At 41.8% G+C, this 20,415-nt stretch overlaps 1 protein-coding gene across 20 annotated transcripts in view; it reads right to left on the minus strand.

Annotated features, from left to right (window-relative positions):
- The window catches only part of ALS2 (alsin Rho guanine nucleotide exchange factor ALS2), a 59,910-nt gene extending 51,040 nt beyond the window's left edge, over nt 1-8,870 (minus strand). For 4 of the 20 annotated variants that reach the window (XM_060410258.1, XM_060410252.1, XM_060410246.1 and 1 more), the window contains exons 1-2: nt 8,842-8,870; nt 8,432-8,510 (exon numbers count right to left, since the gene is read on the minus strand). The gene's annotated coding sequence lies outside the window, so the exon portion shown is untranslated. Of the gene's footprint in view, nt 1-2,404; nt 2,516-8,431 lie in introns of all 20 variants that reach the window. The other 16 variants (XM_060410256.1, XM_060410248.1, XM_060410251.1 and 13 more) reach the window with 6 other exon arrangements.
- Between the last annotated feature and the right edge of the window lie 11,545 nt (nt 8,871-20,415).

The raw sequence follows: 20,415 nt of genomic DNA on the forward strand, positions 1-20,415 counted from the left end.
ATAACTAAAAAGGAATATTACAGCTAAATGTGGAAAGCTTATAGTTTTACCTCACATACTTAAAATATGTAGCATTTACCAAATCCAGTTAACCCAACATACTTCCTCAACTATGTACCCAAACAGGAAAAATAAATTAAAAAATTTTGTTTTCCTAATATTTTTATGATCCCCCGCACTCTGGGAAATCTGTAAGACTCACCTCAACCATTCAAATAGCATTTAAACTTGCTTATGTTCTTCTGCTGTTTAACATTTTTAATTGTTATAAAACTGCCTAATTATGAGGCTTCTTCTGAGGCTATCTCTCCCCAGGTGAGTCAAGATCCCTGCACTCTGCTTTTCTTCTGTTACAATAACTTTCCCTAACAGCCTTTATTATATTAAGTAGCTCTGACCCAGAAGCTGTGTGATATTTACAGAGTCAAATAATGTGGGGTCCTCTTTTACTCACCTGGCCTTTCCAGACACCAATGGCATCTGTAAAAGAAGCAAAATAGACTCTGGCATCCCCTCCAACTACTAAGTACTATGAGCCACAGAAGAAAGCTACATTCAGTTTAAATATACCCCTGAACACTTCAAATGATCTCCTTCACAGTGAAATGTAAAGTAATCAAACTCTCAGATGACCCTTTAAAACAAAAAGCAAATCTTGGTTCTTAATGAATTGATTCCATTGTTAGATCCCGGTGGACACACAACCTCCCACTACATTTAACAGAGAGATAAGCTAACTTGTACATGCAGAGGATACGGTTTTAGTACCATGATCTGGAAGTGCCTAAAAAAATAATCTGGTCTAAATGTTCTAATTACCACTAGAAAGAAGAGCTGCAAAGTATCGACAGGTCCATGATACCATAGCCAGAAATCCAAAGGCGAAAAAACTCTGAAAATTAAAAGTTTTTTCATTTAAGTCTTCTGGTGGCAAAACTTAATCTGACCTGAACTCACCCAAGAGCAAAACCTGACTAGAACTAACGTGAGGCTATTTACTTTTTACCCCTTTAATGTACATTTTCATAAGTTCTGTCACAGAAGTATTAATATGATTGTAGGGTGGGATCAAAAGCCCCACAGGAAGTGTTATATATGGTTTATGCATCTTAGTCCAAAGACCAGAAAAACTCAGTTTCAAAACAAGTCTTGCCCCAAGGGTTACAAGTAAGGGACTGGGAACCTGTATTCTAAAACTATCATTTTGGTAGGCATCCTCAACTTTTTAATGGCAATGATTTACATCACTCATTTCAAAAGTTTTAAGTCAATTTTACGGTGAATAGTCACATACAGTGCCCAAATGAGTTTTGTTAGGAATACACTCCCTGAAAATACTCTCTTGCTTCATCTGAGTGAAGGAAGGAAGACTGGGCTCTTTAATTTCACACAAGGCTACCCATCTGGTGGAAAGAGGTAAACAAGGTGAGAGGTGCTGTGTCCTAGAACAATCAGGACTTAGTGATGTATTAGATATAAGGGGGGAGATAAGGAAGGAGGAATAAAAGACGACCTCTGACTTCTGCCTTGAGCAACTATGTAGTGGTACCATTTACTGAAATGAGGAAAAATGAGGGGACAGGATTCTGAAGTGGAAAGTAAGACTCTGGTTAGACAAGAATTTTTTTTTTTTCTATAAATGTAAGGTGCCTGTGAGAAATCCAAGAGTACATATCAAGTGAGCAGCTGAATATATGAGTATGGTGTTCAGAAGAAAGGTCTTAACTGTTGACATGAACTTGGGAAGCATATGGACAATATCTGAGATCAAGACAATGGATAGTGACAGTGGAGTCCATACAAAAGAAAGGGAAGGCACAGAATCAAGCTGCAAGATGCCTGGATAGACTGAGCAACAAGCAAGGACTGAGGTGGGAAGTGGCTTGAGAGGTAGAAGAAATCTGAGTCAGATGTGGGCACACAAAGCAAAGCAGAAAACGCTTCCAGCAGAAAGGACTGATCAGCACAGCTGGGGTCTCAGCTGGGGACTGAGAACCAGATTAGAGCAGGCTGACTGTAAGTGGGAGGTGAGGACATGAAAATAAAGTTGGTGCAAATGATTCTTTTAAAAAAAGTGTTGAAATGGCAAACAGAAAGGAGCAGTCGCTGGAGAGAAACATGAAGATGAAGAGTGTATTGGGGGGAGCAGGGTAAGATGAGAGAGAACTGAACATGCCTGCAGGACGATGACACTGATCCTAGATAGAAGGGGGACAAGGACAGAGGGCAAAACCAAAATCCTGGACAAAGTGGAAAAGGACAGCATTCACAACACACACGCAGTGGGACTGCTCTTTCATGAGAGGAAGGGTCTACATTCCAAGAAGAAACAAAATGGCAGGTATAAACACAGGCAGGATTATAGATTTCGTGGTGGGAGGATAAGAGTCCCACAGGACAGCACCTGTGCCTAGGACTTCACCGTATGTGTGCTGTTTTCTAATCTCACACCTGGGCTCCATTCATTCCATCTCTCCGTTTTATTTTGCCACATTTACATATTTCTGTAAACTGCCTTTTAGGAACAAAGTAGAATATAAATAAACATTTTAAATATGGAACAGAAATATGTCAATGAACTATTATCCCCAATGCAAAGAGAAAATTAAATTCTATGTATTCACATTTAGTAAACTTTATTCTCTGGACAAAGTCCATTTACCTTAATAATTTAGTCAAAGTATACTAACTTTAAAATGCTTAAATTTCAACAACACCATATGTATTTTTCTTACCTACTATACTTCAGGTATGAAACCAATATAAAACTTCCATGGAAGCCCAAAACACCTTATGTTCTATTATACCCCAGCTGCTTAAAACAGTCCTGATCTACAACAAGTACTCAATAAATACCTGTAGACAAACTGTGCTGTGCTGTGCTTAGTCGTTCAGTCACGTCCAAATCTTTTCGACCCCATAGACTTGCCTGCCAGGTTCCTCTGTTCATGGGGATTCTCTAGGCAAGAATACTGAAGTGGGTTGCCATGCCCTCCTCCAGGGGATCTTCCCAACCCAGGGATCGAACCCATGTCTTTTACATCTGCACCGGCAGGCAGGTTCCTTACCACTACCAGCACATGGGAACTGACCACCCCTTAAATCCTGACCCAGAGTTCAGGGATTCAGTAAATTAATGCATATAAATAAAGTCAGTAGGATGGCCTAGAAAGTACTTACTACTTATAATGCTGTTACTAATGGGATAATGCACTTACTAAGTCATTGATTCAAAATATAAACTCAGAGAGGTCAGAAACCATGACTTATTTACTGGTAAGCTCTTGTACGATAGGAACCATTAGGTGCAAGCTGGCTACACATAAGAGTACCCAGTGGAAGACAACCCTTGATCTTAAGTTCCTGTCCACAGACTTTCAAATGATTAGGTTTCTATGCTTATATATAATTAAAAGTCAGTTTTAGACACAAAAGGGAAGTATCTTCTCATAATAAAAACTCTCATCCATACTTTGCTAATAATCTTCCTAACAAGGAAGATGCTTTTCTTTCATGCCACTTCACAGATGTCAGATAACGCAGGAGAGAACAGTCCCTTTCTCCTTAGCACATGGAGACTTTTTGGTGTAATCAGGGGCATTAAGGCTTCATAGTCTCTCTCTTTTTACTTATTTTTATTTTTTTATGGCCTGCTAATCTCACCCTGGGGGCTTCCCTGGGGGCTCAGTGGTAAAAAAATCCGCCTGCCCAATGCAGGAGACACAGGTTTGATCCCTGGGCCGGTAAGAGCCCCTAGAGATGGAAATGGCAACCCACTCCAGTATCCTTGCCTGGGAAAACCCATGGACAGAGAAGTCTGGCAGGCTGCAGTCCATGGGGTTGTAAAAAGTCCGACACTACTCAGCGACAAAACAACAACAACAAATCTTACCCTGAAACCTATTAAAACTGTATTCTTCTAACTGTTGAGAATCTTCTGAAATGAATATTGCTCATGGGAGGGGGGGAAACATGGTAAAATAAATATCCTGCAATATCCACTTAGCTCTTTTTTGCACTCACTGCATACCTCTTTGAAATGCATTTGTTGGAAATACTAAAATTCCAAAGAAACATTCTGATAAATATTATAATTCTGCAAATGAATTTCAAATTCCCAGGTACTGCAACCATTTATGCCTATTATTACTTGACAGTGTATAACTTATGATATAAATTATGTATATATATATTAATATATATTTATATAATTATTTATTCCTTTAATAGTTTGCTACTATTCTTTCATTAAAATGGCTGCTTTTAAAAAAAAATAGGCATTCTAGAAATACAGTTCAAAGTATGTTGACTTATTTCTTATTTTACCGATCAATAATACCCAGTGCTTAAGGTCAAAAAGGGGACACACAACAGGGAGGACACATGCCAAAATATACTGTTCTGGAGACATATTTCACTTAGAGTATTTCGAAAGTGCTAATAACAGGTATCTTGATTAGGCCTGAAAATATTCTTTTTAAGCTTGTGAGTTATATTAGGGATCAGCCACTAAATTGACTATTTATAACTCAACCATTTAATACATTATCATCATGTTTACTTATTAATACCTGTAGAAAGAGAATTATTTTGTTTGAGCAATAACTAGAACACCTGCATTCACAGTATAAAACTTAGGATTACTAAATTTAACCAATGCAAACTTGAAAAAAAGTAAACGTTAACGACTATATGATACCTACAGTTATTTTGTATCTAAGTCACTGTCCAAATTCCCTTCAGGGTTTTAGGATACAATGCACTCCGGTACACTCTCAGAGTTCACCATCATGCACTTCTCAAGGGTTTCTAGAACTTGAATTCCCCTGCAGCCTCTTAAGAAGGATCACTCCTCATATCCTAAGGAAAGCATGTCTCCCAGGAGCTCAAGTCAAACAGCAAAATAAATCTGAATAATTGGTCTGGCTCCTTTCTTTAAAAAGCTTTACACAGTGGATCTGCACTGGCACATTCTTTTCCTGCTGCAGGGAGAGAAGCTACAAAGTAAAATAAAGAGAGCATCTCGGAAGAGAGCCCAATTATAAGTAAAAATTATAAGGTTCTAGTTTCACAAACTACCTTAACCATACACAAGTCTTTAAAAATACAAATCCATCCACCTATCATTCCATGTTATATTTTAACACATTTTCATATCTGCTTCAGCTCTCTTAAAACAGAAGAAAAAGTTATACAGAGACCTGAAGGAGTTCTATCCAAACCTTCCTTTTCCAGGGTTACCCACTATTTCTAAAGTTAATATGTCTTATTTCCATGTATATTCTTGTCCGTTTATGTACTTTCACTAGATATACACATAACAATAAACAGTATATATTGTTTTAAAACTCTACACAGTTGCATAATACTGTGTGTATCCATCCTTTGACAATTGTTTTTTTTACCTCAATATTATGTATTTGAGATGTATCCCATGTTGATAAGCAAAGATCTAGTTCACTCATTTTTACCAGGGGATAGTATTTCATTACATGAATAAACCATAGTTTATCCATTTCCCTACAAAAGTATAGCTGGATTGTTCTACTTATTGCTATTTTTTAAGAACTGCTATCATTATCTTTGCTAGATGTTTGCTTAGGAAATTGCCCCTAGTTAAGAATTCAGCTCAACAAAAATTCAGGTTGTGGAAGAAAATAACCCTAGAATGAAAAACCTACCCATATCACACTGACCCAGTCTTTTTTCCGTAAGAGTTGAGAAAGCTACATTTTCTTCAAAAACTCTACAATAAAAGATTAAGTCTACAAGAGACCCCACAAAGTATTCATTACCTTACTGATTTGAATATTTGTGCTCTAGCCACACGGAGAAGGCAATGCCAACCCACTCCAGTACTCTTGCCTGGAGAATTCCATGGATGGAGCCTGGTAGGCTGCAATCCATGGGGTTGCTAAGAGTTGGACACGACTGAGCGACTTCACTTTCACTTTTCACTTTCATGCATTGGAGAAGGAAATCGCAACCCACTCCAGTATTCTTGCCTGGAGAATCCCAGGGACGGGGGAGCCTGGTGGGCTGCTGTCTATGGGGTTGCACAGAGTCGGACACGAGTGACGCAACTTAGCAGCAGCTGCTCTATCCACATGGATCAATTAATTCACCTATTTAACCAACTGCTCATCTGTTCTATCAATTGTGTGATATAGGCAAATATCAGGACAAAATGTGAAGATAGCACCATTACATCTATAGAGGAATGGGAGGTGGGAACAGGAAAATAAATGTAGTGCTAAAAAGAATCAAGTCCAAGTTGGCTGCTTTAATTTGTGGTTCCCATGCATGTTCTTGAGGACTGATATCCTGTTAAGCCTACTGCTTTCATATTACTGATGACTGAATTACCTGGTCATCATGAAGAGTTAAAAGACAAAATTGCTAAAAAAAAAAACAAACAAAACTAAGTCTACTAGAATTATGTATATTCCTAATACAATCAGAATATGTGGTAGGTTTAATTTCACAAAGTAATTAAAATCCTCACAGCATTCCCCTGAGTGTCTGAGAAAAGAGCTCAACCTCACACTTTTTATTAAAGCAAGGCTTTTTTTACACCAGCTCAAAAGTCACCACTCGTTACTTACTTCATAGTTTTTCAACCCACTCTTTACCTAGTCTCATATTAATAAAGAATTACAAAAGGTTTTTACAAGTCAGTCATATTCTTTGGAAATACTTTTAAAATGGACCCAGCAATACTATACTAAACCCATGTTTTTCATGAAGAGGTAGAGGATAGTACTCTTTCCATCTAATTATATGAAAAAAATCAGCTTTCAGTGAGGTTCATATCATACCTTTTGCTTCTTTAACAGTCAAAATGTTCAAAGTAAGTCAATGATGATCTAAATTCTATAAGGCTCAAATCTGAAGAGAAGGGATTCCAGTTCACATTATTCAAATCAATTTTAAAAACAAGGGGCTTACATAATGCCACTCAAATTCTTCCCCTCAAATTACTTGCTTGGTACTTTATTTTCTGCATCATTATCTTTTCAAATTTTAATACTGTGAAACAGCAACAGCTTTTAACATTTCTCCTTATAACTATGAATCTTACATCTGCCAATACTAGCCACAGTTTGCAAACTAAGTAATTAATTTAAACTAGGTATAGATTCCATCAGCATTTTCCCTGTTAAAAGGCTCTAATGGAACACCAAACTGACTACAGACCAACTTGAAATCATATTTTCTCTAAATATACCCCTGCATCATAAAACTATCTGGAAACTAACCCTTGATATTAAAAACTATAGCTCTTTTCTAAAAAAAAAAAAAATCAGTTCTCTTTCACATCATTTAGAAAACAGTAAGTCAGTGGGTCATGGTGTAGTGGAAAAGAAAATGACATAAAATGGCTAAATGTATTGAATATTTACATACAGTGCCAAGTTCAGTAAAAAAGAAAAAAAATACAATAAATGAACCATTACATGTGAAGGTACTGTTATGAAGAAAGTACTTTTATCCCCAGTTTAAAGATAAGGAAATTCAGACAGATGAGCAACTTGCCCAAACTCAAAGATGTAGGTTGATGGGGCTCCAGGTACACCCATGTCTAAAGCCTAGGATCTTCACCATTATGCTTGTATTATTAAGATTAAAACACTGTAATCTACTGCAAAAACAAATTTTTCGCTCTTTTAAATTCTTAAAGTATTCACTAACTCAGAGGTCAAGTGGCCACTCCAAATCATCATCCCTATCTATGATAAACTGAAAAGATACTGGACCAACAGGTTTGCTGAATTTCTGTACTTGTTCAAGATAAACACACATTACACAATTTTATTTTTTTAAAGCCTTTTAAAGAACATATACAGCCACCAACAAATCCAGAAGGCAACAGAGTAAGGATGAGCGTTTGTTGCTCCTGCTATTGTTCAGTCGTCCAGCCGTGTCCAACTCTTTGCGACCCCGTGGACTGAGGCACGCCATGCCTCCCTGAACCTCACCATCTCCCAAAATTTGCCCAAGTTCATGTCCATTGCATCGGTGATGCCATGGACAAATGGTTAGCGTGTGTATTCAACAGTTATTTCCTTTTCCATTCTAAACCCAAAAGAAAATATTGTACTTAGATAAGCCACTTCAGCCCGTGTGTTTTTCCTCATCAACAAAGCCCTAAGCAATACACCACCGCTTTAGCCAAACATACACGGAGGACCAACACCAGCGTCAGGACCATTTCCTCACGAAAACCCCTGTGTTATTTTCCTGTCTTCACTTGTCAAAAGAACTTACCACCCTCTGCTGGATCACTTGACACGCAAAAGGATTAACCTAAACTCCTAATTCTTAATATCACATTTTCTTTTTCCACGACCTCCTTTTCAAGTCAGCGAAACCCTTGGTCCACTGTCCACCGCGAGCTGCATCCAGGGGCAACCCCTCCCGGGACACTCACCAAGGTTCGCAGCCAGGGACCCGAGTTTATCTGGTCGGCGCCAACAGTGGGCATTCAATAAATCCTCCGGAATGAATGGCTGGAAGGCAGCGTGGGTGGAGGCGGGAAGGGGGGACGCGAAGGATTTCAGGAGGCTGAGGTCTCCGCAGTGGCGCCCCGTCTGAGGAGGGAGGAACCGGGGCGACTGGGAGAACCCGGGGCCGTTGGGTGCTCCTCGACAGGCAGGCGCAGCGGGGCGGACGCTGGCTTGGGAAAACGGGGGCGCCGTCTCCGCGGATCCCCGCAGAGCGCTCCCGGGCCTCTGCCTGCGCCTCCGCCTTTCTCTCGGACCCCGGCCGCCCTCACGCTGGAGGGCCCGGCCGGTCAGCCCTCCGAAGCCACGAGCCAACCCGGGACCCGCGCTCGCTCACCTGACGCTCCACCAGCGGCGCCGCGGTCTGCATCCGGCGCGAGCCCCGCAGCTCAGCGGGCCGTGAGATCAGCTGATTCATGGGGGGCGGGGCTTCTCGGCTGGGGCTGGGCGGCTTGCGAGTCTGAAGGCGGGAGGAGATCACCCCCGAAGTAGGTGGGGTCACATGCCAACGGCGTCTGGTAGGGATCAAAATTACTCAAGGGGCGGTGGGCGCCGCGGGCAACGTCCCCGGGGCTATTTGCCTCTCCCTCAACACCAGGCAGAACCACCCCTCCTGAGATGCACTTGGACAGTGACGTAACGTGGCGTCGCCGCAGCCTAACTACCCGAGCGCTTCCATGGTAACAGACGACTAGGAGGGTGGTCGGGAGCCGCAGTTATTTTATTGCTACCTCAAACTGCTGAAGTCCGAAGCGTAAGCGCTACACTTGAAGGCGAAGAGGCTAAAATGTGAAATGTATTCAGACTGCTTTGATGGACTGTACCTACCCTAACGGTAGCCGCTTGCTCCCGCGAGAATGACGTCATCGCCATGCGGCGCGGGTTGGCGCTAGTGTTCATACTGTGTTTATACTGTTATTTATTTAGATTCCAAAGGATGGAGTCTGGTCGGAGGGAATGAGTTGGTCTCTCCTATGATTCCCACTGGGCTCTCGAGTGTACAGTCTTAGTAAAGCCAGCTTGTTTGCCCAGCGCACATTTTCACGACCATCTGCTTCTTGCAGTCACTACCCAACCCCGACTCAACTCGACCCGCCTAAGTCCCCTCGTGAAGATTTTCTGGAGACGCCACTCTTGGCAGAGAGTGGATGCAAACTTTACGGCTCGGCACTGTGCCATCGCTGGACTTGCAAACCTGTATTCAGACCATCAGCGAGAGATGTGCAGTCAGGGTCTCACCGTCCTGTGCATAAATGGTCTATTGTGTTCTCCGACATCTTCAGCTCAGTGACCTCCTTGATTCGCCATCACCTGCAAAACCGTTAGCCTGTAACAATTCAAGCTTGTACACTCGCTGCAGTGCTGGAAAAAAATAACCCCGAGGATTCGTACCACTGCAAACCAAGGGCGTCCCAACTTCAGTCAGGACTACCATGTACAATATACAGCCTGTGGCAAGGCAAACTTGGTGAGCCCCGAACTGTCCTTAATATATTGCTACTCAGAATTTCTCCTGTCCCTATCTCCTGCTATTCCCAATCGTCACACTCTGCTAAGTTCTTACTGAACTCTACCCACACACCCGTTCTGGTGCAAATTTAAAAAAAATTAAAAAAGTTTGCTTCCTACGTTTCTGAGGAAAATGAGACCAGTAAGTCAGGAAGCAACAGTTAGAACTGGACATGGAACAACAGACTGGTTCCAAATAGGAAAAGGAGTAGGTCAAGGCTGTATATTGTCACCCTGCTTATTTAACTTATATGCAGAGTTCATCCGGAGAAGGCAATGGCACCCCACTCCAGTGTTCTTGCCTGGGGAATCCCAGGGACAGGGGAGCCTGATGGGATGCCGTGTATGGGGTCGCACAGAGTTGGACACGACTGAAGTGACTTAGCAACAGCAGAGTTCATCATGAGAAACGCTGGGCTGGAAGAAGCACAAGCTGGAATCAAGATTTCCAGGAGAAATATCAATAACCTCAGATATGCAGATGACACCACCCTTATGGCAGAAAGTGAAGAGGAACTAAAAAGCCTCATGATGAAAGTGAAAGAGGAGAGTGAAAAGTTGGCTTAAAGCTCAACATGCAGAAAACTAAGATTATGGCATCTGGTCCCATCACTTCATGGCAAACAGATGGGGAAACAGTAGAAAGAGTGTCAGACTTTATTTTGAGGGGACTCCAAAATCAGTACAGATGGTGATTGCAGCCATGAAATTAAAAAACACTTACTCCTTGGAAGGAAAGTTATGACCAACCTAGATAGCATATTAAAAAGCAAAGACATTACTTTGCCAACAAAGGTCCATCTAGTCAAGGCTATGGTTTTTCCACTAGTCATGTATAAATATGAGAGTTGGACTGTGAAGAAAGCTGAGTGCTGAAGAATTGATGTTTTTGAGCTGTGGTGTTGGAGAAGACTCCCTTGGACTGCAAGGAGATCCAACCAGTCCATTCTAAAGATCAGTTCTGGGTGTTCATTGCAAGGACTGATGCCGAGGCTGAAACTCCAATACTTTGGCCACCTCGTGCAAAGAGTTGACTCATTGGAAAAGACCCTGATGCTGGGAGGGATTGGGGGCAGGAGGAGAAGGGGACGACAGAGGATGAAGTGGCTGGATGGCATCACCAACTCAATGGACATGAGTTTGGGTAAACTCCAGGAGTTGGTGATGGACAGGGAGGCCTGGCATGCTGCAACTCATGGGGTCCCAAAGAGTCGGACACAACTGAGCTACTGAACTGAACTGAACTGAAGGATGAATTTCCTTAGCTCCCAACTGCTACCTTTACAAAGACTACCTGCAGCCCCAGCCTTCCTTTCCTTCTCTCTCTTTCTCCTTAGAAGTGTTCTGTCCTCTCAGAGTTAATCCCTTCCAGTCCCCTTAGAGCCTTGCTCTATTACTTATCGCTTCCCTTTTGTGTGTTTTCAATCCCCCAGTCCCTTGTTACCTTTATTCTTAAGGATATAAGCCTGCTCCTGCATATTCATCTTTTATTTCTTTTTCCTTTGTCCTCTCCTTGTTTACTTTCTGACCCCTCAATCTTCATCCCAATCTGCAATCTCTACTTTTTCGGGTCTAATGAAATCAGTAATTGCCTTCTAATTTTGAAAGCTAAAGATACAGCCTGAGAATGGAACCATTCTATGCAACCATTTGAAAGAAAGAAAATGTTCTATATGTACTGATGTGGAATGATCTGGAAGTTAGGTTAAGAGAAAAAATGCTAGAGGCTGAATCATGTGAATTGTATTCTACTAATTACATACATTAGAAGAGAGAGAGAGAGGATAAATATCCTTGTCTTTGTATATTGATATTTTAGCTCTGAAAGGATGCATTAAGGTGACTGACACTGGGGAGGATAATTGGAAACAAAGGTAGGGAAAAAACTCACTTTTCACTCTATGCCATTTCGCATTGTTTGAGCTTGTAACTTTACAAATGTAGATTAAATATGCTTTTTTAAACTTATTTTTAAAGCTTTTAAATCTGAGAAAAAAGGAGTATAATTTTCATTCTTATCTTCCTTTCCCTCTTTTCTTAGCTTCTGGAACACATTCCTTCTGGGCTACTGGTCCTACTCCTTAGCCCTTTCCTTTACCTTTTCAGACTCTTTCACTTGTCCCTGAAATACATGGGCTAAATAAATATTTGTTGTACATGTATTATGTGCCAGGCACTGCTCTAGGCACTAAAGAGACAATGACAAAACAGATGAGCCCCTCCTCTCATGGAACTTGCACTCTGTGGTGTGGAAGACAGTTTCCAGCCGTAGCAGCCATCAGTTCCTCCCTACGTGTATACAAATGCCACTCTTGACATCAAGAAATGGAGTCTGTTTCCTCTTCCTGTGGATACGGGCTAGGTTTATGTTTTTTTCCCCAACTAATGCGACAGAAATGAAGATCTGATACTTCTGAATGAAGGCCTTCTAAAGAGCTGTATGTTTATTTAGTCCATGTATTTAAGGGACAAGTGAAAGAGTCTGAAAAGGTTAAGGAAAGGTCTAAGAAGTAGGAGAAAAGCCCAGAAGGAATGTATCCCAGAAGTTAAGAAAAGAGGGAAAGGAAGATGAGAGTGAAAATTATCCTCCTAAAACTAAATTTAAAAAAGCATATTTAATCTACATTTGTAAACTTACAAGTCCAAACAGTGCAATATGGCATAAAGAGAAAATTGAATATTTTCCCTACCTTTGCTCCCAATTCTTCTCCCCAGTGTCAGTCAGTTTAATGCAGCTGAGTGACACCAGCCAACGTGAAGGGGAGCATACATAACAGCCCAGTTAAGCCCTGCCTGAGTTTCTGACCCAAGTTTCCAAGAAATAGTAGCTTATTGCTTCAAGCTGGTAAGTCTGGGATGGTTGATTACACCACAATAACTGAAACATATGGGAAGAGTGAGATATAATAAATACAGCAGTGACTGGGGCTACCAAGAGGCGAAATAGTGGAGTAGCTAAAAGCACAGGCTGGAGCCAAACAGCCTGGGTTCAAATCTCAGCTCTTTGGACCTCTGTTTCTTCATCCATAAAACAAGAATAGTGGGACTTCTATGGTGATCCAGTGGTTAAGAATCTGCCTTGCAATGCAAGGGACACAGGTTCAATCCCTGATCCAGGAAGATCTCGTGCCCTGAAGCAACTAAACCTGTGGGCCACAACTACTGAGCCTGTGCTCTAGAACCCAAGAGCTGCAGCTACTGAGCCCTCGTGCCACAACTAGAGAGTCCGTGAATGCGTGCGTGGCCAAGCATGTCCAGCTCTTTGGGACCCCATGGACTGTGGCTCTTCTGTTCATGGGATTATCCTAGCAAGAAAACTGGAGTGGGTTGCCATTTCCACCTTCAGGGGTTCTTCCCGACCCAGGATTCGAACCTGCATCTCCTGTGTCTCTTGCATTGGGAGGCACATTGTTTACCACTGAGCCACCTGGGAAGATGTAGGGAGTCCAAGATCTCACATGACTTGCAATGAAGATACTGCATGCTGCAAGACCCATCACAGCCAAGTAAATAAATATTTTTAAAAAACAGAAATAGTAAAGTCACTTTTACAGGGTGATAGGATTAAATATAAGTTACTTAGAATAGTACCTGGCATATAAATGTTATATAAATGTTGTTATTTTGAACAATAAAGAAAGGTAAGGGAATAGACAGGAAAGAGTGCAATTTTATGTAAGGTGGACAGGACAAACCTCTTTTTCTATTAATAAGAAGATATCTGAACAGAGATCTAAAAGTAAGTGAAGGCACCAACCATGTGAATATCTGACACTCCAGGCAAACCAGACGAGTATCCTCTTAGGCCAGGAGGGCAATGTGGCTAGAGCTGAATAAGAGACTAAAAGTGACTGAATGAGGCTAGAGCTGAGTGAGAAGAGGATGAAAGGGAGGAGGTAAGCTACTTACTGGTGGCTCAGCTGTAAAGAATCCTCCTGCCAATGCAAGAGATTCGGGTTCAATCCCTGGGTCCAGAAGATCCCCTGGAGCAAGAAATGGCAACCCACTCCAAAATCCCATGGACAGAGGATTCTGGCGGGCTAGAGTCCATGGGGTCTGAAAAGAGTTGTTTGTCTAGCAACTAAACAAAAAGATGAGACTATGCAAGAATTTGGGTTCATAGAATTCTCTGAAAATATCTAACTGTGTGAAACCCTGTTCTGCCCATTTTTCCCAGAGCACAGAGTGCCTCATTCCTGATCTCCTCCCTGGACTCCCTTTCAGGGTAGATTGATAAGATCAGGTAGGTAATGATCTGAAAGTAGAGGCAGATCCTCTGGGCTAGGGAAAGGATGGAAAGGACTTCAGGTTTATCTGAATGATAGGAGCCACCACTGTGGCTTTGAGCAGAGGGTGCTGTAATCTGGCTTCTGTTTTTAAGGAATGACTTCTGCTCTGTGATCATAGTGATCAAAGTATAGTAGTTTAAGAGCAGAAGCAGGAAGAGCAGGAAGAGGCTATTGCAACACATAGCCAGTACCCACTAGGCACTGGTTGCAAGACACCTGTGGGTACCAAAATCTGCAGATACTCAAGTCCTTTATAGAAAATGATGTATTATTTACACATAACCTATGCACATCCTCCCATATACTTTAAATCATCTCTAAATTACTTATAACAACTCATACAATGTAAATGTTACATAAATAGTTGCCTGGCACAGCAAATTCAAGGTTTTCTTATTGGGACTTTCTGGATATTTTTTCTGAATATTTTCAACCTATGGTTGGTTGAATCCATGGATGCAGAGCCCACAGACACAGGAGGATCAAGGCAAACAGTTATGATATTTTGGCTAGATTGGAGGAGAAGGTGAAAAGAAGTTGGATTCGTGATGTATTTTGAAAGTGGAGTCATGAGTATTTGCTCATGGATTAGACATGAGCTTTGAGATTGATGAAAGTGAAAGTGGAGAGTGAAAGAGTTGGCCTAAAACTCAACATTCAGGAAACAAAGATCATGGCATCCGGTCCCATCACTTCATGGGAAATAGATGGGGAAACAGTGGAAACAGTGTCAGACTTTATTTTGGGGGGCTCCAAAATCACTGCAGATGGTGATTGCAGCCATGAAATTAAAAAACACTTACTCCTTGGAAGAAAAGTTACGACCAACCTAGATAGCATATTCAAAAGCAGAGACATTACTTTGCCGACTAAGGTCCGTCTAGTCAAGGCTATGGTTTTTCCATTGGCCATGTATGGATGTGAGAGTTGGACTGTGAAGAAGGCTGAGCGCCGAAGAATTGATGGTTTTGAACTGTGGTGTTGGAGAAGACTCTTGAGAGTCCCTTGGACTGCAAGGAGATCCAACCAGTCCATTCTGAAGGAGATCAGCCCTGAGATTTCTTTGGAAGGAATGATGCTAAAGTTGAAACTCCAGTACTTTGGCCACCTCATGCGAAGAGTTGACTCATTGGAAAAGATTCTGATGCTCGGAGGGATTGGGGGCAGGAGGAAAAGGGGACGACAGAGGATGAGATGGCTGGATGGCATCACTGACTCGATAGATGTGAGTCTGAGTGAACTCCGGGAGTTGGTGATGGACAGGGAGGCCTGGCGTGCTGCGATTCATGGGGTCGCAAAGAGTCGGACACGACTGAGCGACTGAACTGAACTGAACTTGAGATAAAAAGAGGAATTAAGGTCTGATTTGGGCTTCCCTCATAGCTCAGTTGGTAAAGAATCTGCCTACAGTGCAGGAGGCCCAGGTTCAATTCCTGTGTTGGGAAGATTCCCCAGGAGAAGGAAATGGTAACCCACTCCAGGCCTGGAGAATCTCATGGACAGAGGAGCCTGGGAGGCTCCAGACCATGATGTCTCAGGCATCAGACACAATTTAGTGACTAAACCACCACCAAGGTCTGAGTTATTGGTAAAAATGCACTGTTGTTTACTGAGATGGGAAAGACTAGAGAAAAGGGTATGTCTGGGAGTATAGGGAGGAAGTAGCAAATATTCTTTTTTTTTTTAGATTATATGGCTAATAAGCATCTGAATGGAAATGCCAGGTAGACAATTGCAGATACAAATCTTCTGTTGGGGAGAAAGATTATGGCTGGAGATAAAATTTAGGAAGCTGTCCAAGGAAAAGATAAGCAGTCTTAGGTCCAGACTCTATCTAGAGACTAAGAAGGTAGGGAGAATCTAGCCCAGAATCCTGCGAGTTTCTCTGAGAGGAGAAATAGAAAGAAGGCAAAAATATCTAGCATGGAGGGGTTGTTGTCGTTGTTCAGTTGCTCAGTCATTTCTGACTGTTTGCAACACCGTGGACTGTAGCGTACCAGGCTCCTCTGTCCCCCACTATCTCCCGGAGTTTGCTCAAACACATGTCCATCAAGTTGGAGATGCCATCCAACCATCTCATCCTCTGTCATCCCCTTCTCCTCCCACCTTCAGTCTTTCCCAGCATCAGGGTCTTTTCCAGTGCGTCAGTACTTTGCATCAGGTGGCCAACGTATTGGAGTTTCAGCTTCAGCATCAGTCCTTCCAATGAATATTCAGGACTGATTTCCTTTAGGATTGACTGGTTTGAACTCCTTGCTGTCCAAGAGACTCTCAAGAGTCTTCTCCAACACCACAATTTGAAAGCATCAACTCTTCTGCACTCAGCCTTCTTTATGACCCAACTTTCACATCCATACATGACTACTGGAAAAACCATAGCTTTGACTGTATGGACCTTTGTCGGCAAAGTGATGTCTCTGTTTTCAATACACTGTCTAAGTTTGTCATGGGGCTTCCCAGGTGGCTCAGCAGTAAAGAATCCGCCTGTGAAGCAGAAGATGCAGGAGGCCCGGTTCAGTCTGTGGGTTGGGAAGGAGGGCATGGCAATCCACTCCAGTATTCTTGCCTAGAGAATCCCATGGACAGAAGAGTCTGGCAGGCTATAGTCCATGGGGTCACAAAGAGTGGGACATGACTGAAGCAAGTGAGCATGCACGCACTAGGTTCGTCATACCTTTATTTATATCTATCATAGGTTTTTGTGAGTTTTTGGAAGAGAAAACACACATATAAAGCACTTTTCAAATTGTACATTCTAAAATATATTTTATTGCAATAGTATTTAAATTACATTACCTTCTGGTGGGCATAACACCCACCTCATGAACACACACATTCACACACTCATCCATCGATTGCCTCAGGGCAGGTAAACCACTGCCTTCAATCCTTTTACCCTTTGAGCCCAGAAGGAGCTTATCTTGTATGACTTTTGTTGATGGAAAAATTAATCAATAGCCAATCTAAGAAAGAAATAGAAAATTCTACTTGAGCCAATTTGAGGATTATAACCTGGGAGAGAGTCTTTGAGAAAGCTCTGAAGAGTGTTCCACCCATTCAAGTTGAGACAAAGGATTATATTATGTACATCAAATGTTGTTGACAGTTTACACAATCCAGATCTACATGTACAAAGTGAGTAGTGAGTCATAGATTGTCACGGCCCCTTGCAATACTTAGAAGGAAGAATATTTCCTAAGGAGTTGTTACCATTAATGAGATTCAGAAGAAATCGTATCCCCTAAGAAGGTCTGGCTAATGCAGAAGCACAATACATACTAAAGGGGATGGAGGAGGGCCAAATGAGCAAAGAAAAATTTGATATTTTAGTTCTTCTCATCTTGCCATCAAATAGGGATTTTATTTTGTCACTTTTAAAGAGAGGAAATTAGGAGAATCATGCCTCAATTCTTCCCAGTGGTCAGAGGACAGGAACAAGAGCCCATGTCAGTCAGGTTAGCTGGCAGAAGAGGCAACCACTTATGTCGCTTTCAATGAACTTCACTTCAACAAATTGTTGAATTGCTAGATCTCAAGAAACAATATTACTGAACAATTATTAAGTTTAAGGCACTGTAGCTAGTCTCTAGAGAATTAAAAAATAAGAAACATATTGTCTGGGACCTTAAAATCTAACAAGAGAGATATACGGGCTTGAAAACTAGTGTAACACGTGCCATCCTAAAAGAACTTATATTTATAAGTAGATTCAACTCAGATTTTGCATTACAGTACTAAATCTGTGATGATATCTAGAAAGATGTGCTTCCTTTTTTTCCTTATAGGATCAGTTTCTTTCCAATAAGAAATCTGGGTTTGCCATCATATCAACTATTTGTTTTTTTAATGCTTGGGTTTTGGGTATCTGTTCTTTGCCTTAATATCACATTCCTTTCCAGCCACTACCCAGTTTTCTAGTCCACTTCACAACAAAACTTCCTGAATGAGACGTCCCGGCTACCACATCTCCTATTCTTTCTTTAACTCACCCTTGATAAAACCTCTGTCTATTGTTCCACTGAACCTACTCCTGTCAATATCTACTGAAAGAAAAATGCACAACGTAAAAGTTGTGAGTTAAGTTTTATTGAGGAACCTTTCTGAGGACAACAACCTGGAAGCCAGCCTCTGAGATAGCTCTGAGGAACTGCTCTGAAGAGGTAAGGGAGGAGCCAGTATATACATATATTAACTTTTTTTTTTTTGCTAGGAAAAACATGGAGTCAAGCATCAAAAGACTACTGCTAACCACAAAGAACAGATATTTGAAGTTAATTATTTTATTCAGTGCTTTTCTATTTATATAGTCATGTATGTATGTGAGAGTTGGACTGTAAAGAAAGCTGAGTGCCAAAGAATTGATGCTTTTGAACTGTGGTGTTGGGGAAGACTCTTGAGAGTCCCTTGGACTGCAAGGATATCAAACCAGTCAATTCTAAAGGAAATCAACTCTGAATATTCATTGGAAGGAATGATGCTGAAGCTCCATTACTTTTGGCCATCTGATGCAAAAAGCCAACTCATTGGAAAAGACTCTGATGCTGGGAAAGATAGAGGACAGGAGGAGAAGAGGGAGACAGAGCATGAGATTGTTCAATGGCATCACCAACTCAATGGATGTGAGTTTGAGCAAACTCCGGAAGATGGTAAAGGACAGGGAAGCCTGGCGTGCTGTAGTCCATGGGGTTGCAAGGAGTCAGACATGAATCACATGAAGGAATTGAAGCCCACTGACTCGTCCAAGTGAACCCAACTACTCCAAGTGGCAGAGGGACTCAGCCCCGCATCTCCTAATCTAGACCTCCGAACCCCAAGTTCTTTGTTTTGATCCCTACTTCAACTCTTACTGGACCAATATGTTGAATACAGAGTACTGAACTAAGATTAAAAAGTTGGGTTCAAAAAGAGGAGGATAGAGGATGACAGAGAAGAAGTAACAGAGCCAGTGAAGGCCACTATTAGACACTGAGAATAACACTCATGGGAGGGCAAGCTTCAGGGACTTGTCTCAGAGTGGGATCAGCATGAACATAACATAACATAAACCCTGATTTTAGGCTCCCATCCCCTATGTGAATATGAGTGGGTGTGGCAGTATATTCATACAATTTGTACATGTCATTACTTAATGTACCTGCCGTTTAATAGAAATCTGAAAGTTCACACTCTCAAGAATATACTTTTCAACTTGTTAGGAAAACATTGAAAATAGTGATTAGGATGTTCAGACAATCAGTGATTCAGGAACTCGTCCTTGGAAGAGATGGGAGTCAGGTGGGGAGAATCAAGGAAGCAAGGGAAGGTTTAGAAAGAGGAAATAGAAGCTCAGCCACAATTTGGAGGATCGGCATGAATAGGGGAAGGAAGAATGTGCCAGATGGGAGACGCATGAAAGAAGGTCTGTTGCACATTGAAGCTACAGGTGTGGCTAGAGAAGGGGATGACTGGGAAATAGTGGTGGGTGGAGCAGGATATGAGTCAGGTTGTCTGAAGCCAAACTGAAGAATTTAGACTTGATTTCATAGGTAACTAAGGGTCTATGGGTTCCCTGGTAGCTCAGACAGTAAAGCGTCTGCCTGCAATGCCGGAGACCCGGGTTCAATCCCTGGGTTGGGAAGATCCCCTGGAGAAGGAAATGGCAACCCACTCTAGGACTCTTCCCTGGAAAATTCCATGGACAGAGGAGCCTGGTAGGCTACAGTCCATGGGATCGCACACTACTGAGCGACTTCACTTTGTACTTTTGTACTAAGGGTCTATGAGGAATTTTTAAACTATGCCACAGAAACATCTACTGAACTTTCAAAGAAAAGTTATAGTCTGTGTTTCTTATTTTACTTAACCATTAAAATAGAGAGTGCATGTGTGTGTGTGTGTGTGTGTGTGTGTGTGTATGTGTGTGATACATTTTATTCTTACTGAATTAGATTGCATTTCTCTTTCAGGTCTTCCCAGGCGATGCTAGTGGTAAAGAACCCACCTGCCAATGCAGGAGACATAGGAGACGTGAGTTCGATCCCTGGGTCAGGAAGATCCCCCAGCTTAGGGCATGGCAACCTACTCCTGTATTCTTGCTTGAAAACTCCTGTGGACAGAGGAACCTGGTGGGCTGC

Source organism: Ovis aries, chromosome 2 (genome assembly GCF_016772045.2).
Source record: "Ovis aries strain OAR_USU_Benz2616 breed Rambouillet chromosome 2, ARS-UI_Ramb_v3.0, whole genome shotgun sequence".
Classification (NCBI taxonomy): Eukaryota; Metazoa; Chordata; class Mammalia; order Artiodactyla; family Bovidae; genus Ovis; species Ovis aries.